Source organism: Lithobates pipiens, unplaced genomic scaffold, assembly GCF_037356315.1.
Source record: "Lithobates pipiens isolate NorthernLeopardFrog02 unplaced genomic scaffold, aLitPip1_a1.2 Scaffold_30, whole genome shotgun sequence".
NCBI classification, from domain to species: Eukaryota; Metazoa; Chordata; class Amphibia; order Anura; family Ranidae; genus Lithobates; species Lithobates pipiens.
This window is the reverse complement of record NW_027507791.1, coordinates 25,095,301-25,117,130: the sequence shown is the minus strand read 5'-3', so window position 1 is coordinate 25,117,130 and position 21,830 is coordinate 25,095,301.

Below are 21,830 nucleotides of genomic sequence, written 5' to 3'. Positions count from 1 at the left end.
TGGGCCTCTTGGCTGCAGCTCTGATCAGTCTTCTCCTTGTCTGAGCTGAAAGTTTAGAGGGACGGTCAGGTCTTGGTAGACTTGCAGTGGTCTGATACTCCTTCCATTTCAAAATGATCGCTTGCACAGTGCTCCTTGGGATGTTTAAAGCTTGGCAAATCTTTTTGTATCCAAATCCGGCTTTAAACTTCTCCACAACAGTATTACGGACCTGCCTGGTGTGTTCCTTGGTCTTCATGATGCTCTCTGCGCTTTCAACAGAACCCTGAGACTATCACAGAGCAGGTGCATTTATACAGAGAATTGATTACTCACAGGTGGATTCTATTTATCACCATCAGTCATTTAGGACAACATTGGATCATTCAGAGATCCTCGCTGAACTTCTGGAGTGAGTTTGCTGCACTGAAAGTAAAGGGGCCGAATAATTTTGCAAGCACCACTTTTCAGTTTTTTATTTGCTAAAAAAGTTTAAATAGATATATATACACACAGATAGATATATATATAGATATAGACATATTTTATATATATATATATATATATATATATATATATATATATATATATATATATATATATATATCCTGTTTCCCCTAAAATAATACCTAGTGTGATTGTCGGTGATAGCTGCAATAAAAGCCCTACCCCCCAAATAAACCCTAGTTAAAGTCCTTGCAGGTCTTCTTTTTAGGGTAGGGCTTATTTTTGAGGAAACAGGATAGGGCTTATTTGGGTGGTAGGGCTTATATTGCAGCCAACACCGACAATCACGCTAGGTCTTATTTTAGGGGAACAGGGTATATATAATTATTATTTATTTTTTTAAAGCAGAAGCCCTATAGAAGAAATTGGTGTTTTTTTTCAAATTTTTTTTTCATGTCTCACAGTATTTGCGCAGCAGTTTTGCAAACGCAATTTCTTTGGGTAAAAAAAATACACTTTTATGAATTTTAATGCAACAAAAAAAAAAAAAAAAAACGCACACACCACCTAATCCAATTTGTTTAGTAAAATATAAAAGATGATGTTACGCCAAGTAAATAGATACCAAAAAATGTTGTGCTTTACAATTGCGCAAGCCCCGGCCCAATGGAGACAAATAATGCACATTTTACTAGCCATGGGCGACGCTTTAAAAGCCTTTACGCGATGTTTCCATGCATGTGTTCGCCTTTGCACTCGAACACGGGAGGATGGGGTTCACCTTACATTTTTTTTTTTTTTTTTATTAACCGCATCAATACCAGGCACTTTCGCCCCCCTTCCTTCCCAGACCAATTTTTAAGCTTTCATCGCTCTCGCGCTTTCAATGACAATTGTGCGGTCGTGCTACGCTGTACCGAAATGACATTTTTATCATTTTGTTGGCATAAATAGAGCTATATTATAATATTATATATTATTATTATTATTATCTATTTAGATTCTTACATTGTCTGTGGTCCTTGTATATTAATTATCTATTCAATATTACCTGATGTTAATTTTTATAAATCCAATAATGTTAGCTATTAGGTGTACTATAGTGTTTCATGAACGATCGCACAATGTTAAGCTTGTTTCCAAAATGTGTGAAAAATGCGTATCATGCTTGTGGTGCCATTCAGTGCTAATGGATCCTCAAATGCAGCAAAACACACAGTAAGAAAACGTCCAAAACCTGACGCTCAGGAAGGTTCACGATCTACTTTGCTATGTTGATCCCAGATTTTCTCACATTTGTTGTTTACAAATAAAAAATCTGTATTTTTGCTAGAAAATTACTTAGCAGCCCCAAACAGTATAGATTTTTTTTTTTTTTTTAAAACAGAGACCCTAGAGAATAAAATGGTGGTCATTAAAATATTTTATGTCACACTGTATTTGCGCAGCGGTCTTTCAAATGCAATTTTTTGGGGAAAAAATACACTTTAATGAATAAAAAAAAAAAAAAAAGCAGCAAAGTTAGGCTAATTTTTTTGTATAATGTGTAAGATGTTGATAAGCTGAGTAGAAAGATACCTAACATGTCATGCTTTAAAACTACTCACGCTCGTGGAATAGCGACAAGTTTGTTACTTAAAAATCTCCATAAGTTACGCTTGCAAATTTTTTACAGGTTACCTGTTTAGAGTTACAGAGGGGGTCTTGGGCTAGAATGATTTCTTTTGCTCTAACAATCACGGCGATACCCCACATGTGTGACCTGAACACAGCTTACATACAGTATGTGGGCACATCTTACGCGTGCGTTTGCGTTTGCGCACAAGCTCAGAGGGATGGGGCGTTTTACATTTTTTTTTTCTTATTCATTTTACTTTTTTCTTTTTTTTTTTTACACTGTCCCTTTATTTTTATTTATTTTTTGATCACTTTTATTCCTATCTCAAGGAATATAAACATCCCTTGTAATAGAAATAAGCATGACAGGTCCTCTTTGTTGAAACTGAAAAAAAAAAAAACCCAGATCTCTCATTTACATTTAAAAGCAAAAAAAAAAAAAAGTAATTTTGACTTTAAGAAAAAAAAAAAGTCCTGCCGATCTGCCCCAGGATCGGAAATGTTCATGTGTGTGTAAAGGCAGGAGCACCAATACTTCTGGTAATAGAGTGTAGATGGCACAAAAAAAAAAAAAAAACTGATGAAAAAAATTGATTCAAAATGAATTGCTACTTTATTTAATGGCAAAATTGCTCATTTTCTACTTAAGGCTGGGTTCACACCGCTGCGGGTGGGAGACCTGGATGTGATTCGCACCTCACTGCAGTGCAAATCACATCCGATCTGTCTGTGCGATGCAAGTTCAGCCATACAGATAGTATGGCTGAATTCGCATCGCACCCGCCGCAAACTCGCACAGGACCCTTTTTTGGTCCGCAGCAGAATCGGATCGCATGGGTATTCACACCATGCGATCCGATTCCTGTCCGAGTTTGCAGATCGCACTGCGATATGCGGACTGGTCTGGGGGTGTCATTAAGATTTCATTGACACTCCCAGCAGTCCGCATAGGGCAGTGTGAACTGCCGGCGGGAGGCATGCGATGCGGGAAAACGCCGCGGATTCGCAGCGTTCCCGCATCGCTATGGTGTGAACCCAGCCTTAATGGCAAAAAAACAATGGCAAAAAAAATAAAAATAAAACAGCAGCAAAACAATAGATAACGGGCAGAAGCAGTTAATTAGAGTTGATTAGACTAGTAAAGTAAAGTTTAATATGGAATACATTTTTTTAAAAATAAATGTTTTTCTTGTTTCTTTAACAAATTGCCTACTGGGAACTTTTACCCCCTTCCTGTCCAGGCCAATTTTCAGCTTTCAGCGCTGTCACACTTTGAATGACAATTGCGCGGTCATGCAATGCTGTAACCAAATGATTTTTTTTTTTTTATAAATTTCTTTACACAAACAGAGCTTTCTTTTCTTGGTATTTAATCACTGCTGAAACAAAAAAAAGACCAACAATTTTGAAAAAAAAGTTATTTTTCTCCTTCATTGATGTGTGCTGATGAGACGGCTTTGATGGGCACTGCTAGGCTGCACTGATGGGCACCGATAGGCTGTACTGATGTGCACAGATGAGGTGGCACTTTTGGGCACTGATTAGGTGGCATTGATTAGGAGGCGGGATAATTTGCCGCACTGATGGGCGCTGAATGGTGGCACTGATATGCGACACAGATAGGTGGCGCTGATGGGCACTGATAGACAGCACTGGTGGGCAATGATAGGCGGCACTGATGAGCAGCACTGATGGGCACTGATAGACAGCACTGGTGGGCAATGATAGGCGGCACTGATACGCACTGATGAGCAGCACTGATGGGCACTGATGGATGGCACATATGGGCACTAATGGATGGCACTGATGGGCGGCACTGATGAGCAGGCACTGATGGCCACTGACAACGCTGACAAAAGAGGCAGTGCTGACAAAAGAGGCTTGTCACTCCAGGTGAGGTAACGAAGACTGATGGAACTGGTGGGTGCCCGTCTCGGCTCACCTCTGTAATCAATGTATAAGAAGAATAGGCCGCACACCACAGTATATAATCCAAAATCCTTTATTGGGACATTCCAGAGTGACACCACAGGACCCTGGTAGATGCATTTCACACTACATTTAGTGCTTAGTCATTACACTGCACTGACTGGCATCACAAATGGGCACTGAATGGTGTCACTGATGGGCACTGATTGGTGTTACTGATCGGCACTGCTGGGGCTGTACTGTAATCAGGGCATTGATGATCAGTGCCCTGATTACCTGTACAGATCTCCCTGCGAGGAGATGCCAATAAACAGCACTTCTTTGTTTACATGTGACCGGCTGTGTCCAATCACATGGGTAAAGATCCGCGTCATCGGCTCTTTAACGAGACCAGGGTGGCGCCGTCTCCTAGGTGTGAGAGTGTCGGTTCTGGAGTGCCATTATACGACGTCGTCCTAGAACAAAAGGGGATTCCGAATGCCATCATTTTACAATACGGCGGGGCGGCAAGTCACATGCAGACCAAAGATCACAGCAATGATACAGTAAATACAATGAAATAATACATTGTTTGTTACATTAGACGTTCTGCATGTGTCATTTTACACAAAAGCAGATATTTCACCAGCTACTCCTGCATGGTAATACAAAGCAATTCCTGGCTGTTATTTTGACAGCCGGTAATTGCAGGTAATAATGAAGGGGGAAGCAATGGCAGGGGTAGAAAAGGATGTAAGAGATAACGTCTTGAAGCTTTGTTGAAAATTTTTAAGACATATCTCTTACATTTAAAATCCTCAAGTGGTTAATAAAATACGGAATTATTATTATTTGCGATAGGGCCAAACCCTAATTAGAGCATGTCTTAATGAGCTTTAGAAGCTGCTTAAGTTTTTCCTTTTTTTAAATTGCCTCACTTAAAATAGTATTGCAAGTTAATTAAAATAAAGTAAAGCAATCTGTTCCTGATAATTTATTAAGAGTTTAAAAGATGTTTGACACTCACAATGAAATTAATTTGCAGGTGTATGGTTCCATATATTCCTTTCACACTGTGGTTAATTCATCCCACAGTAATATTTTTATAGACAAATATAGAAATGAACTGCTGATATCAGAGATTCCTGTCTCTTGCATTTTGTATTAAACTATAGTTTACGAATTAAGGATCGCAACTAGAGTTTTGCTTTGAGGAAGAGTCCACCACATATTACAAAATCAACAAAAAAAAATTGTTAAACCTCTATTCTAGGCACATATAAAAGGCATGTTCTATATCTATTTCCATCTATGTATTTCTCTTCTGAATTTTTCCATTAAAAAAAAATCCTCCATAAAAAAAAAATCTTAAACAAAAAACAAAAATGTTATGTATTGCAGCTTACCAATCATTAGATGTGGTGGCTGTATTAGTTTTCTGTGTTTAGACTATTTTCCCCGTTTTCACCTGGTGATCTGGCCAGTAACACACCTCCTGTATTAGAGGGCTCCCACTCCGGAAGAGCACGGACAGGGGGCACCTTTGGACGGCAGCATTGTCAGTCTGGGGGATGGGAGTGTTAAGCCGCGTACACACGGGCGGATTGTATGGCCTACTTAGTCCGTCATACAATCCGACGGACAGTCCGTCATACTTTCGAATGAACGGACTTGACCACACACGGATGCACAAACAGTCCGTCGAAAACTTGCGCGATGACGTGTACAGCACGTACGACGGGACTAGAAATAGGAAGTCCAATACACAGGAATGCAACCTTCCGCCGTGTAAATCCTTTCTGAGCATGCGCCATTCTTAGTCCGTCCAACTAGCCTACTGACGAGCGGATTGTCCGCTGAAACCAAAGTATGACGGACAGAATTTCGAAAAATCCGAAATACTTAGTACGCCAGACTGCACGGTGAAAAAGTCAGCTGAAGCCCACACACGAGCGGACTGTCCGCTGAAATGTGTTTCGACGGACTAAGTAGGCCATACAGTCTGCCCGTGTGTACGCGGCTTTAGATGTACTAGCAGATTTGGATACACTGAGAAACTGTAGCCAAACTCCAGCTCACACCGCAGTTACACAAGCAGCTACAGCAACAGTTTTTCAACTTTTGGGATAAAGGTTTTACATAAAATAAAAAATAATAATAATAATTTTAAGCACCCCTGTCAGTGGTCAATGGTTTGTCTCAACACTCCAACTGATACATTTGCAGGAAAGCTTGTTCTGTTGGAAAATAACAGAGTTACTGGCTGTATCACGATAAAAAAAAAAAAGAAGAAAGTCTAAATAATAATATAGAATAATAATAAAGAAAATGCACCATGTCTAAGCCCTTGTACATACGGTCGGACATTCCGACGAAACATGTCCGCTCGGACCGTGTTTTCGGATAATCTGACCGTGTGCGGGCTCCATCTGACTTTATCCGTCTGAATGTCCGACCAACAAAGTTTGAGAGCTGGATATCATGTTGTCGGATATCAAATTTTCCGACAACATGATCCGATCCGAATTTGTCCGATCGTTTGTAGAGAATTACGATCAGACAAAGTACCACACATGCTCAGATCAAATTTACGAGACCAAAGCTATTGGCTACTAGCCGCAACGTAGTCCCGTCGCAACGAACAAACATCATCACGTTTCCTAGCGATTGGATTTTCCGACAACTCTGTCCAACCATGTGTATGCAACACCAGTTTCGGACAAAATCCGGCGGAAAAAATCCGGCGGAAAAAATCAGACGGATTTTGTTGTCGGAATGTCCGACCGTGTGTACAAGGGCTTAAGAATTGGTAAGCTGCAATATAATAAATGTTTGCTTTTAGGTTAATCACTTGGCAACCAGCTACCTTCATTATACTGCGGCAGGTCGGCACGATCCCGCAAATCACTGCAGGTGTATGTCAGCTACTTTAAGAGCGACAGCAGGCACGCGCGCTTGCCTGCTGCACGGCGGGGGACCCGATGCACGTGGCCAGTGGCCGCGATGTCTGCTGGCCACCCGCGATCGCAGGCACGAGAGCCAGAACAGGGATGTGTGTATGTAAACACATAGATCCCTGTTCTGACAGGAGAGGGGAGACAAATCTGCTGTTCTTAGTAATCAGGAACAGCGATCTCTCTCCTCCTCCAGTCAGACCCATCCCCCCACAGTTAGAAACACACATGAGGGAACACATTTAACCCCTTGATCGCTCCCCAGTGTTAACCCCTTTGTTACCAGTGACATTTAGGGCCGGTGTTCTGTCGAATAATGTCTCCCGTCGGACAGTGTCCGCCCTGTACTGCGCTTGCGCAGTACAGAGGACAAGAAGACTCTGAAAGTCTCAGAAGATGCACGGCGCCTGCGCCATGAGTCCAGGTTCAAGCCCCACCTTCCAAGTGGACATAGAGTTAGAATAAAAAATTGCAGAGCGAAGCGAGGCCGCGCCCGAAGCGTGGCGACCGAAGGGAGGCCGTCTTCTTGTCCTCAGTACGCAGGTGCCATACATCTTCAGAGACTTTTGGAATCTCCTTGTCCTCCATACTGCGCAAGCGCTGCACCTGCGCAGTACGGGGCGGACAGTACGGGGTGGACACTATCGGATGGGGGGACAGTTTTTGGCAGAACACCAGTTCACACTTGTGAGATGCAAGACATCACATGTAATTCACAGAGCACCGCTGTTCACATTACATGCGATGTCTGTGCGGTGCGATATCAGCCATACAGATAGTATGGCTGATATCGCACCGCATTCGGTCCAAACACGCACATGACCCTTTTTTCTGTTCGGACCAGAATCGGATCGCATGCGTGTTCACATATATGCGATCCGATTCATGTCTTAACTGTTAGTTTGCAGTGCGATACGCGAGCTGAATTGGGGGTGTCATTAACATATAATAACACTCTCCAGCAGTTCACATATGGCAGTGTGAACTGCTGTGCGTGTCAGGTGCGACACGGGAATCCGCAGTGGATTCGCAGGGTTCTCACATTGCACAAGTGTGAACTGGACCTTACACAGTAATTAGTGCATTTTTATAGCACTGATTGCTGTATAAATGTTGATGGTCCCTCAAAAGTGTCCGATCGTCCGCCGCAATGTTGCAGTCCTGCTAAAAAACGCAGATCGCTGCCATTACTAGTAAAAAAAAAAAAATCATAAAAATGCCATAAATATATCCCCTATTTTGTAGATGCTATAACTATTGCACAAACCAATCAATTTACGCTTATTTTTATTTATTTATTTTTTACCAAACATATGTAGAAGAATATATATCGGCCTAAACTGATGATTTATTATAGCAAAAAGTATAAAATACAGTTTTTTAACTGCAAGACCATTCACAAAGCTCAGCGCAGCTTGCAAATGTGCAATAGGAGATCAACTGTGAAGCCGGAAGACTTCAGTTTATCTTACCTAAGATGCCATCCCCTGCACCTGAAGCCCACTCGAGTGAGGACATCTATGGATTCCTGGACATGAAAGTGTCATATTAAAAATCAGCATCTACAGTATTTGTAGCTGCTGACATTTTTTTGAGGGGGGACTGGAGCTCCTCTTTAGGCTCCTTTCACACGGGTCCTCTGATCAGGGCCGCCTGTCAGTTTTTCCGGTGGACCTGATTGGACGCTCCATGCGCCTCTATGGGGCAGCGGATATCAGCGGTCCGCTGACATCCGCCGGTATCCGATCCTGCCAGTAAAATACAGACGAATGGAAACCCTATTTTCCATCCGTTTGGAGGATCAGATTGGAGGGGATCTGATGAAAACAGACAGACGGCCCGTTTTCATCCTATCTCTCCCCCCTGTTTTCACCCGATCCCTCCCCTGTTTTCACCCGATCTCTCCCCTGTTTTCACCCTATCTTTCCCCCGTTTTCACCCGATCTCTCCTCTGTTTTCACCCGATCTCTCCCCCGTTTTCACCCGATCTCTCCCCTGTTTTCACCCGATCTCTCCCCCGTTTTCACCCGATCCCTCCCCTGTTTTCACCCAAACTCTCCCCTGTTTTCACCCGATCTCTCCCCCGTTTTCACCCGATCTCTCCCCCGTTATCACCCGATCTCTCCCCCGTTTTCACCCAATCTCTCCCCCGTTTTCACCCGATCTCTCCCCCGTTTTCACCCGATCTCTCCCCCTTTTTTACCCAGACTCTCCCCCATTTTCACCAGATCTCTCCCCCGTTTTCACCCGATCTCTCCCTCGTTTTCACCCGATCTCTCCCCCGTTTTCACCCGATCTCTCCCCCTTTTTTACCCAGACTCTCCCCCATTTTCACCAGATCTCTCCCCCGTTTTCACCCGATCTCTCCCCGTTTTCACCCGATCTCTCCCCTGTTTTCACCCGATCTCTCCCCCTTTTTTACCCGATCTCTCCTCCGTTTTCACCTGATCTCTCCACCGTTTTCACCTGATCTCTCCCACGTTTTCACCCGATCTCTCGCCCGTTTTCACCCAATCTCTCTCCCATTTTCACTCGATCTCTCCCCCGTTTTCACCCGATCTCTCCCCCGTTTTCACCCGATCTCTCCCCTGTTTTCACTCGATCTCTCCCCCGTTTTCACCTGATCTCTCCCACGTTTTCACCCGATCTCTCCCCTGTCTTCACCCGATCTCTCCCCCGTTTTCACCTGATCTCTCCCACGTTTTCACCCGATCTCTCCCCTGTCTTCACCCGATCTCTCCCCCGTTTTCACCCGATCTCTCTCCCCCGTTTTCACCCGATCTCTCTCCCCTGTTTTCACCCGATCTCTCCCCTGTTTTCACCCGATCTCTCCCCCGTTTTCACCCGATCTCTCCCCCGTTTTCACCCGATCTCTCCCACGTTTTCACCCGATCTCTCCCACGTTTTCACCCGATCTTTCCCCCATAGAGGAGAGTGGAGCTCTGACAGGGCCATCTCTGCACAGTGAGTGTAGACATACCTGTCACCTGCCTTCTCAGTGGGGATCAATGGATCTATCCCCTGTTGATCAAAATGGAGTCCGACGGGTGGAAAGCCTGTGTGAAAGGTCCCTTAAGCCCTTGTACACACGGTGGTAAATTCCGACGGAATCGGTCCGATCGGATTATATTGTCAGAAAATCCGATCGTGTGTGGGCTCTATCAGACTTTTTCCGTCGGAAATTCAGACGGAAAGAATTTGAGAGCAGGATCTCAAATTTTCCGACAACAAAATCCGATCTGACCTTTTCCGATCGTTTGTAGAGAATTCCGATCGGACAAAGTGCCACGCATGCTCAGATCAAGGTACGAGAGCAAATCTATCGGCTGCTAGACTGAACGTAGTCCTGTCAGAACAAACGAACGTCATCACGTTCCGAACGATCGGAATTTCCGCCAACTTTGTCCGACCTTGTGTATACAACACCAGTTTCGGACAAAATCCGTTGGAAAAAATCAGACGGATTTTGTGGTCGGAATTTCCCAAAAAAACATATAGCACCGAAAGAAAAAACGGTAGTACATAAAGTATCAAAAATTCAAGTGGAACTACACTTCACCTGAGCACCACAAACTAAAAAGGCTTTTCAATTCATTTTTAATATTCAAAGTAAACTCTCCCATCCATCCATGTCTCCATGCTTTATTTTGTTGAGAAGTCACCTTGAAACACAACCCTTAAACTTTCTGGCCAAAACCCTTCAGGTCTAAAATAGTAAAATGTTTACCACTATTATATTTACTCTGTACAATTTTTGTTTTTGTAGTGGTCATAACGATATATATTTTAATAATTGTAAATTCCTCTATAGCGCTTAATCCTCTGAAGATGACCCATGGGGTCGAAATGCATCAACATTCATCTAAACCAGTGATCATCAACTCCTGTCCTCAGGGCCCACTAACAGGCCAGGTTTTGCAGACTAGAATACTGCAATCACTGAGCAGCAAATAATATCACCTGTGATGTATTTCAGTTACCGTATATACTCGAGTATAGGCCGACCCGAATATAAGCCGAGGCCCCCAATTTACCCCCAAAAAAACTGGCAAACTTATTGACTCGTGTATAAGCCGAGGGTGAGACATGCCTGTCCATCCCTGTGTGTGTGTCCGTCCCTGTGTGTCCGTCCATCCCTGTGTGTCCGTCCATCCCTGTGTGTGTGTGTGTCCATCCATCCATCCATCCCTGTGTGTGTGTGTCTCCATCCATCCATCCATCCCTGTGTGTGTGTGTCTCCATCCATCCATCCACCCCTGTGTGTGTGTGTCTCCATCCATCCATCCATCCCTGTGTGTGTGTGTCTCCATCCATCCATCCCTGTGTGTGTGTGTCCGTGTGTGTGTGTGTGTGTGTGTGTGTGTGTGTGTGTGTCCAGCCTACCTGTGTCCCGAGCCTCCGTCCCGTGCCTTGCCTCCTTGCCTCCGTCCCGTGCCGTGCCGTGCCTTGCCTCCGTCCCGTGCCGTGCCTTGCCTCCTTGCCTCCGTCCCGTGTCGTGCCTTGCCTCCGTCCCGTCCCGTGCCGTGCCTTGCCTTGCCTCCGTCCCCTGCCTTGCCAGGATCGCCGCTCTTCGTCGGCGCCTCGGCGGACATAATACAATTCGAAAGCCGCGCCTCCGCCTTCGCCTGTGATAGGCGGAACACTGAATTTCCCAGCAGCCTGTGTTCCGCCTATCACGGACATCGTCTCATCCTCGTACTACGAACGAGGATGAGACGATGTCCGTGATAGGCGGAACACAGGCTGCTGGGAAATTCAGTGTTCCGCCTATCACAGGCGGAGGCGGAGGCGGAGGCGCGGCTTTCAAATTGTAGTATGTCCGCCGTCTGTCTGCTCGATACGCTGATCGAGCAGTCAGACGGCGATGACTCGAGTATAAGCCGAGGGGGGCACTTTCAGCCTCAAAAAAGAGGCTGAAAATCTCGGCTTATACTCGAGTATATACGGTATCTTGCAAACCTGGCCTGTTAATGGGCCCTGAGGACAGGGCTGATGACCACTGGTCTAAACCATTTCACTATAGTGCTTGAACATCTTGTAATACTGTGTTTGGCTTCATATGTGTTGTTGTGCCTCTATCTCCTGGATCACAGCTCATATTTTTTATGTTATTGTTACCATTTGAGACTATGTCCCATTAAAGTTTATTACATTTTTAATTATTGTCATCATTTTCTCACCTTGTTGCTGCCTAGATAACCCCACCCTGGGGGACAATTCCCTTTTTTTCTAACCTTTCTGGCCATGGCCATCTTGAGCAAGGGCAGGTGATGTAGTATTTACTTCCTGGGATCCACTTGCCCTTCTCTTAGCCCTTGTACACACGGTCGGAAACGAAACGGTCTGATAGGACACATTTCGACGGATAATCCGACTGTGTGTGGTCTGCATCGGACTGTTTCCCTCAGAATATCCGTCGGACCAAATTTTCCAACTTGCTGGAAATATTTTCCGACAAACTGGGCCGATCGGCCATCCTCCGATCATGTGTAGAGAATTCTGATCGGAAAAAGTGCCACGCATGCTCAGATCAAATTCCTACACCAAAGCTATTGGCTACTAGCCTGAATGTTGTCCCATCGTAAAGAAATTACGTCATCACGTTCTGAATGATCGGATTTTCCAACAACTTTGTCCAACCGTGTGTATGCAACAGTTTCGGACACAATCCGTCAGACAAAATCCCACGGATTTGGTTGTTGAAATGTCCGACCGTGTGTACAAGGGCTTAGGCATGGTGGATGGTGGGTGCGCTTAGCTGAGAAAGCCCCTCCTGAAGACTCCTGGGATATATGACATAATTTGCCTAGGCATGGAAACAAGGAAGTAACTGAAGAAATGTAAAAAAAAAAGAAAAAAAAAAAGTTTAAAACAAGCAAATACTAAATACTTTCCTACCTATTTACTAATTCTAGCATCATAAGGATTGAGAATAGTCAATGTTAAAGGGATTGTAAAGTCAATTTATTTTATTTTTTTTAAATAACAAACAGGTTATACTTACCTCCACTGTGCAGCTCGTTTTGCACAGAGTGGCCCCCAACCTGCTCTTCTGGGGTCCCTTGGCGGCTGTCTCTGCTTCCCCCCGCAGGTACTTCTCACGTTCATGCGAGCTCCCTCACATGGTGAGAAGCACCTGCGGGCGCGCTCCCGTGATACAGCCGGCGGCTATAGCCGCTCACTGTATCACACGGCCCCACCCCCCGGCACGCCGCATCATTGGGTGTGATTGACAGCAGCACCAGCCTGTGCTGTTTTCAATCCATCCACTCCAGCCAATCAACGGCCAGGCTGAGCGGCGAAGAGAACGTCGGGGGCGAGCTCGGGATTTTCGTGGGGTCAGGTAAGTAAACCGGGGGGGCTGGGGGCACCGGCAGTGTGAGATGTTTTTTCACCTTAATGAAAAAAACATTTACCTTTACAACCCCTTTAACTGAGAGTGTGAAGATCCCCTTTAAGTTAATCCAAAATAAATACACCCCGGGATGGTGATTATTATAGTCCTACATAATATTTCTTGGTGGAATAGACTCTGTTGTAGGGAATTGTGTTACCAATCAATATCTAGATGTGTAAAAGCTCACCTATGGCCATATCTTTTCGATTTTTAGCTATCTCTTAATATCAAAAGTAAATATATTTTCTTTTAAAATTATTTCCTGATCTATTAGATATTTATCAGTTCTAAAACATTCACTCCTTAGCCTAAAATGATTGCATCGCGCCCCTCCCCCCCCTCCTCAAATCTAACTCTAAATAACTTGTTCTGTTATGCGTTTCAGCTCCTTCATCTGCAAAAATAATTATTTTCAAAATCTTGCCAATGTGTGAATGTTAATGGAGCTCAATGGACGCTAACGTCAAGGAATTAGATATTCTGATGAAGATACGAGGGCACGGAACAAAGTTCTGCTTCCTGGACACATTCCAGCTCCTCTCTCCTCTTTACTTCTAAACAGCTGCCCTCCTAATTGTGTTTTGTTGCTTGTCGCAGCAGTGGGGAGTGCACAGCTGACTATATATTTATATATGTTCGAAGAAAATAAGATGGAAATGGTAACTACGGACATGCCAAACCTCCTGCGGGGCTTACTGCTAAATGTGGATATCGCATTAATAAAAAATAAATTTTATTTATTATCTATAGTTTTCTAATTTCATGTAATTTTTTTTACATTTTACTTTATTTATTTAGTTGCATTTAGTTTTGCAATTTTAGATTTAACTATTATTTTATATCTTTTCTTTTATTCTTTTCATGTGACAACACTGGAAAAAATTACACTTTGCTACAAAATAAAGTAGTGAGTGTTCAGCTTGTATAACAGTGTAAATTTGCTGTCCCCTCAAAATAACTCAACACACAGCCATTCATGTCTAAACCGTTGGCAACAAAAGTGAGTACACCCCTAAGTGAAAATGTCCAAATTGGGCCCAAAGTGTCAATATTTTGTGTGGCTACCATTATGTTCCAGCACTGCCTTGGTGGAATAGGCATGGAGTTCACCAGAGCTTCACAGGTTGCCACAGGTTGCCACTGGAGTCCTCTTCCATTCCTCCATGGCGACATCACGGAACTGGTGGATGTTAGCCCTTGTACACACGGTCGGACATTCTGACAACCAAATCCGTTGGATTTTGTCCGACGGATTTTGTCCGAAACTGTTGCATACACACGGTCGGACAAAGTTGTCGGAAAATCCGATTGTACATAACGTGATGACGTTATTTCGTTACGACGGATTAAGTTCAGGCTAGTAGCCAATAGCTTTGATCTAGGAATTTGATCTGAGCATGCGTGGCACTTTGTCCGTCGGAGTAGGCTACACATGATCGGAGTATGTCCGATCGGAGCATTTTGTCAAGAAATTTTACGGACAAGTTGGGAAACTTGGTCCGTCTGAGTATCCGATGGAGACCACACACAGTCGGATTATCCTGGTGACTCCAGAAGCATGGTATGTACAATGATCCTAGTTTTGCCTCCCATGGGCCCTACATCATGTAAAATATGTGAGGCACCCAACAGTCAGACAGAGACATACTTGGCTACTGGAGCTGGATGGCCTAGAAAGCACATTATGTGGTCACTAGACTCTCCATTGAGATACAAACAACAACTAAGTAATTCAGCTAAAATATTACTTTTGGGTGGACTTATCCTTTAATTACCAGATTCCGAAGCTCTGATTGTTTTTGTTTTATTGTCTGACGTAGGAAACAGATTGGGATCAAGCCATCATGCCAAAAAGGAAGTGCATTTCTGTACTGTGGATAAATACTGTCTTTCCATAATGTATTCGGAGCACACAAAGAACACTGTGGATGTGAAATTAAAATGATGTACATTTACATGGTCACAATGAGAGTTTCTTTAATCAGCTCAGCTGATAATTTTAAAATAAATTAGAAACTCATCGGGTTACTCAGGTTTTAAATGAAGAATGTGTTTTCACTAAAGCTTACATTTCTATGTCTAATCCGAAATAGGCTAGAGATCACACCGCAACAGCGCGCGACTTAAAAATGAATAGTGATGCCAGTTACACATTCTGCCATGGATGTCTGAATGTTTTCTCGGTCACTTAAAGTGAAACAGTTCTGCCAAATTAGTGCAAAGTAACAGGTCCTCCTAATGAGTCCATCCACCCCTCTGCTTCTGACACCTACCTTACCCATGCTCTCCTATTAATCTTAAGTGAAAGAAGTTACAAAAGGAGGACACGTTGGACTTTTCAGGTGCTTGATGGACATTTAAAATCTTTTTTGGACCTTCAGGCAACACAAACAAAACATCTGTTTTCCAAATCTAAGCAGTCGCCTCCAAATAGATTTTGACTGCTCTCACTACATCCAGAGAATGTAATGACTTTTCTTCCGTAGAACAGGGTTCTGGAAAAAATTAAGGTAGAACAATATCCTGGTTTAGATGAAAACCTGAAACCACCTTCGGCAAAAAAATAGGATGAGGACGCAATACTACTCTATCCTTGTGAATGATTAAATATGGCTCTTTACAAGAGAGGCCGGTGAATTCTGATACCCTTCTTGCAGAAGATATGGCCACCAGAACTTGTCAAAAGGACCAAGGAAATAGGACCAAGGCTGTTTCTGTAATACCGACAGAACTAAATTCATGTCCCAAGGGTTCAGGGGTGACCTAACCAGTGTTAATTTTAGTCTTAGGCCTAAAATGGCATTTTAGTTTTAGTCCCATTTTAGTCTTCTGCAATTGTTTTAGTTTTAGTCGTATTTAGTCAATTAAATCTCCAGTACATTTTAGTCGACTAAAATGTCCTACGTTTTAGTCAACTAAAATCTCCAGTACATTTCAGTAATTGCAATTTAGTTGTAGTCATAGTCTTTTGACTAAAATGGCATTTTAATTTTAGCCTCATTTTAGTCTTTTGACTAAAATGGCTTTTAGTTTTAGTCGTATTTCAGTCATCTCAATTGTTTTAGTTTTAGTCGTATTTTATTAGACTAAAATAGTATTAATTTAGTCGACTAAAATGTTTTAGTCGTCTTAGTCGACTAAAATGTTTTAGTCGTTTTAATCAATTAAAATGTTTTAGTCTTTTTAATTGACTAAATTAACACTGGACCTAACCGATGGATTAAGCCGTGTTACCCCCTGTATAAAGGACTGGACCAAAGAATGCGAAGCACGTGGTTGTTGAAGCAATACCAATAAGGCCAAGACCTGGCCTTTGATAGTACCCAAGCTAGCTTCATCTCTAACCCCATTTGCACAAAGGCAAAGATTCTACCTATAACATATTTTCTAGGATGCCAACCCCTGGATTCACACCAGGAAACATATGCCTTCCAGACTCTATAAGAAATGACCCTGGAAGCTGGCTTCCTTGCATTAATCAATGTAGCTATCACTGAGCCTGAAAGCCCACGATTCTTTAGAATGTGGGTTTCAATAGCCGTTAAATTTAGTGTTTGTAAGGTAGGATGGAACACTGGTCCCTGTGATAGCAGGTCTGGACTTGGTGGCAGGGTCCATGGGGCCCCTACCACCATTTTTACGATCTCTGCATACCTGCATACCTCTGCTCTTCTGGGCCACGCTGGGGGCCACAAGCACTACCAACTTCCTTTCCTGCTTGATCCTGCGAAGAAGTTGGGGTGGCAGCAGAGTAGGAGGGAATGCATAAATCAGTGAGAATTGATCCCACGGGTCACCAACACATCTGTTCCATATGCGAGCTGATCCCTTGTTCTTGACAGAAAAGTTGCTGACTTTGTTGTTTAACCTGGACGGAAAACAGATCTACGTCCGGGATCCCCAATCTTTGGCATATAGCCAGGAAGATGTCGGGGTGCAGAGACCATTCCCCCAGAAACAACTGCTGGTGACTTAAGTAGTCCGTCTGCCAATTCTCTACCCCTGGAATGAAGATTGCCGAAATGCATGGCACATGCTTTTCTGCCCAGGTTAGGATATGGTTTACCTCTCCCTGGGCTGCATGACTTTTAGTGTCCCCTTGGTGATTGATATAAACCACTACTGTGGCATTGTAGGATTGAATCCTGACAGGACAATTCCGCAACCTGAATGTCCATGCCTTAAGGGCTAGGTACGCTGCCTGAATCTCTAGAATGTTTATGGGCAAGGTCCTTTCGGTTCTGGACCATTTCACTTGGAAAGTCGACTCTTCCAGAACTGCTCCCCAACCCGAAAGGCTGCCATCTGTTGTTACCATCTTCCAAGTAACTGGTAAGAAGGATTTCCCCTACCACAGATTCCCAAGTATCCACCACCAACTAAGGCTCTCGCACACTTTTAACGACAAATGCATCGGAAAATCTAGTGCCTGGACCTTCTTGTTCCAGGCAGACAGGATACTGTTTTGCAGCAATCTCGAATGAAACTGAACATAGGAAACCGCTTAAAATGAAGTCACCATCTTTCCCAACAACCTCATGCAAAGGTGAATAGAAGGACCCTTCTTCGCCCTGACCACCTGAACCAGCTCCTGGTGCTGATCTTTGCCTGGGGTAAAAATACCCTCTTCTGGGCTGTATCTATAACCAGACCCAAGTACTCTAGTCTTCTTACTGGTTTTAAAGAAGATTTCTCTAGGTTGAGGACCCAACTTAGGTATTCCAGGTAGTTGACTGTGGTGACCATGCTTTGGTCTAAGCGGGCTATCGACCGGTCTATCACAAGCAGGTCATCTAGGTATGCTATAATTGTTATACCTTGAGTCCTTAATCTGGCCAGAGGAAGGGTCAGAAGTTTGGTATACACCTGAGGTACAGTAGCTAGACTGAAAGGCAGAGCTACAAACTGAAAATTATGTTTTTCTACTTCGAAAAGCAGATATCTCTGATGAGCGGGGAAAATAGGTACATGCAGGTATGCATCCTTGATGTCGATTGACGCCAGAAGTTCTCCTCCTTGTAGAATGGTCGGTTTGATTCCATGCGAAAAGAGCAGATTTTCAGGAACCAGTTTAGACTTTCGAGATCTAGAATGGGTCTGACATCTCCATTTGGTTTTGGCACTGTGAAAAGGTTTTAATAAAACCTCAACCCCTGCTCTTCCATGGGACCACCATGATCACTTTTTTGTGACAAAGGTCGGTCTATCGCTTGAAGGAGAGACTTCTTTTTCTCTGGATCTTTGGGAACATTTAATCTGAGAAAACTAGGAGAATTCTCAGAACTCTTGTTTAATAATAAAAGTAAAAAGAACAAACTTAGTCAGAACAGCCAAAGTTCAGTAACCGGAACGGATAGTCGGCCAAGCCAGAAGGTAGGGATCAATGTAGTGGAACAGCAAGCAGGATCTGGAGCCAGAAGGGATGTCAGCAAAGCAAGTCTTGAACAGGATCACAGTAGATAGTTTCTGTGATGAGACCAAGGTGAAGGCAGAGTTCCTCTGGACTGGACGGCTTAAGTAGGCAAGACTGACGATCAGGATATCATAAACAGCTGAGTAACCGTGGAGAGATAGGAGCTGGCAATTAGCTGACAGCTGAGCGGCCAGCTCAGAGAAGCAAGGGCTGAGCCCAGCCCTGACACCTCCATTGTTGGAGCAAGAGGATTTCAAACCTTCATAAAACTCTTGCCCGGAGTGTAGGTCCAGCTATAAATAAAAAAAATCAGCAGACTGGCATATTTCCTGGCATGTGGTGGTCTGTCCCTGTTGCTGCACCATTCTGGTTTCAGATATTCTACGTGCTTATGAAAATAGTAAATTATAGGACTCATTCACACAGTTGAGTTGCAGTTTTTCCTGCTCCTGTCTGTTCACCGGAATTCTAAAAATACAGCCACAAAGAGGTGTACACATTCGACCATGGCAATTTTAACTTGGACTGCAGAATGTGACAGGCGTCAGAGCCTGTCAATCTCGTCCATTGAGATCAATAGGGCTGCACTGCACTCGTAGTTGTGGCGTGGTCATGCAATGTAAAATTTCCATCAAAATCACTAAACAAACAGGTGTCAGGAAGCGTTAGTAGTGCCTTCAGCTGCTGCTGGTCCACCCTCTGAAATGCCTATGGTTGCTTTGTGCAATAAGCATTAATTATAGTATTGTTCCATGAAAGGATGAAAGCCAGACTTTCCAATACCATGACCATATATTTGACGATCTAACAACCTTGGGCCGAATAGTTCCTGCCCTCTGGGTTTGAGGTGCAAGTACACTATCTGTTGGTGAGATCATTGCCACTCAGACAGTGCTACTGTTTGCTGTGCTCATTTATCCAGAGTGGTGTCTCACTAATACAGGAGGTGTGTTATTGGTCAGATCACCAGGTGAAAACAGAGGGCAAAAAAGCCCAAGAAAAGAAAAAAGGATGCAGCCACCACATCTAACGATTAGTAAGCTGCAATATCTTACATTTTTGGTTTTGGGTTTATTATTACTTTAACACATCGTTAAAAGTATTATTATAAATGCAAGCAGTTCAGCTGGATTTGACTTAGTATCAGCCTCTTGCAGTCCCTGTGCACCAGAACTTATATTGAGCTTGGATTGGGAGAAGGAGCAATAGCACAAGGAGGCAATTAGGCCATGCACCAATAAAGAACATAATGATTGGAGCAGAGGGAAAGATAGATGAGCTCACATAGTGGGTGGGGCCATGACATCCTGGTTTGAATAACACTGGCTATCATTCAACCCCAAAGACTGAGGACATCTAGTGGCAGAAAAAAATGGTGAGAAAAAAAAAGCGCCTCCAAACTGAAGGCGATTATTGCAGCAAAAGATGCATTTTGCTTTATCTTTAAATGGTCTAGTATTTTCTAGTCTAGTATGTTTTTGAATAGAGTTTTGCTTTATTTATTTATTTATTTTTTAGGAGTTTTACTTTATTGGTTTTTAATAACCAGGTTCCTGAACTGGTGTTTTGTATCTTACAGGAGTTCAACTTTAATATCATTTTGGGGAACAAGCGTGTAAAACAGTGAAAATGTATCTATAATTAGTAGTTGCAGACTTCAAAGCATCATTTGCTTTTTGAATTCTAAAATAACTGAACAAAAGAGCTCCTAAACAGCTCTGAGATGTTAAAGTTCCTGTGACGGCACAAAGATAGGATTTCTTCTTTTCATTCTACAATGGACACTTGTGATCACGTGATCAGTGGCTTGTAGTGTCTGGGTACAGGATTAAGGTGACTAAAGCTAACACACCCAGTTAACCTATCGTCCATTCACCAGCGGCACTGTCCACCCTCACCCATAGCAGCTCTCTGTCGCTGAAGCTTTATCGACACTTGATCATTTACATGAAGTTGACATTCTCCAAGTTTACTCAGGGGTCTGTAATTGTATTCTTTCTCCAGTTCTGCATTACCAACCGTGAAAATGGAATCCTATCATCCCTGACCAATTTTTAATGTACAAAATGATTTGGCCGAGGTTCAAAGCAAAGCACAATTGAAATCAGGTGAATGATACATGTATTTTTTTTTTTGTCTGGGCTGAAATTTGATTGTTTTTTTTTTTTCTTGTATGAATTTCAGACTAAGGCAGAGAGGTTTAAGCTCTGAGAATATAGAACGATAGACTGTACCTTTGTGTTTATTATTGGAGAATGTAAAATTCTAATTTATTTAAAATAATCACTGTATTTGTCTTAGAATTTCTAATAAAACAGAAAGTTTGATGTGAAGGCATGTTCCAGTCAAGCATGACAATTGTACATTTAAACTGATTTAGGGGGCACAGTTCTTCTGATTGACTCTTGGGGTGCATTTAGAAAACAGCTGAAAACTGCGTGTGTGTGTGTGTGGGGTGCGGGTGGGGGGGGATGTTGCACCTAAAAGGTTATTTACCTTTGTAGCACTAACCCCCGAAGGAGCTGCTGGTTAGATTTTGGGCTTACCGTTACCTTCTGTTCTCCTTGTTGTACGTCTAGGGGTGTCCCGTGGTAGATGGCCCAGTAACTTGACAACCAACAACAGATTCATTTGAATGGATTTTATTTGCAAAACGTAGACAATGAACAGTCACTTGAATTGGGATCAGAGGGTTGGAAAAGGAATGCTCACGTACTCTAATGCCGCGTACACATGACCGGACTTTTCGAGGGACTAGGTCCGGCGGTCTTTCCGACAGAGTTTCAGCGGAGTTCCGACGGACTCTCCGAATGAATGGACTTGGCCACACACAATGACACCAAAATCCGACGGATTCGAACGTGATGACGTACGACCAGACTAGAATAAGGAAGTTCATAGCCAGTAGCGAATAGCTGCCCTAGCGTCGGTTTTTGTCTGTCGGACTAGCATACACACGAACGGATTTCTCAGTCCGGCGGAGTTCCGGTGGAAAAATTTTAAACATGTTCTATTTCTAAAGTCCACTGGATTTTTGGCAAGCAAAGGTCCGATGGAGCCCACACAAGATCGAATTGTCCGACGGACTCGTTCCGTCGGACCTTTGCTGTCAAAA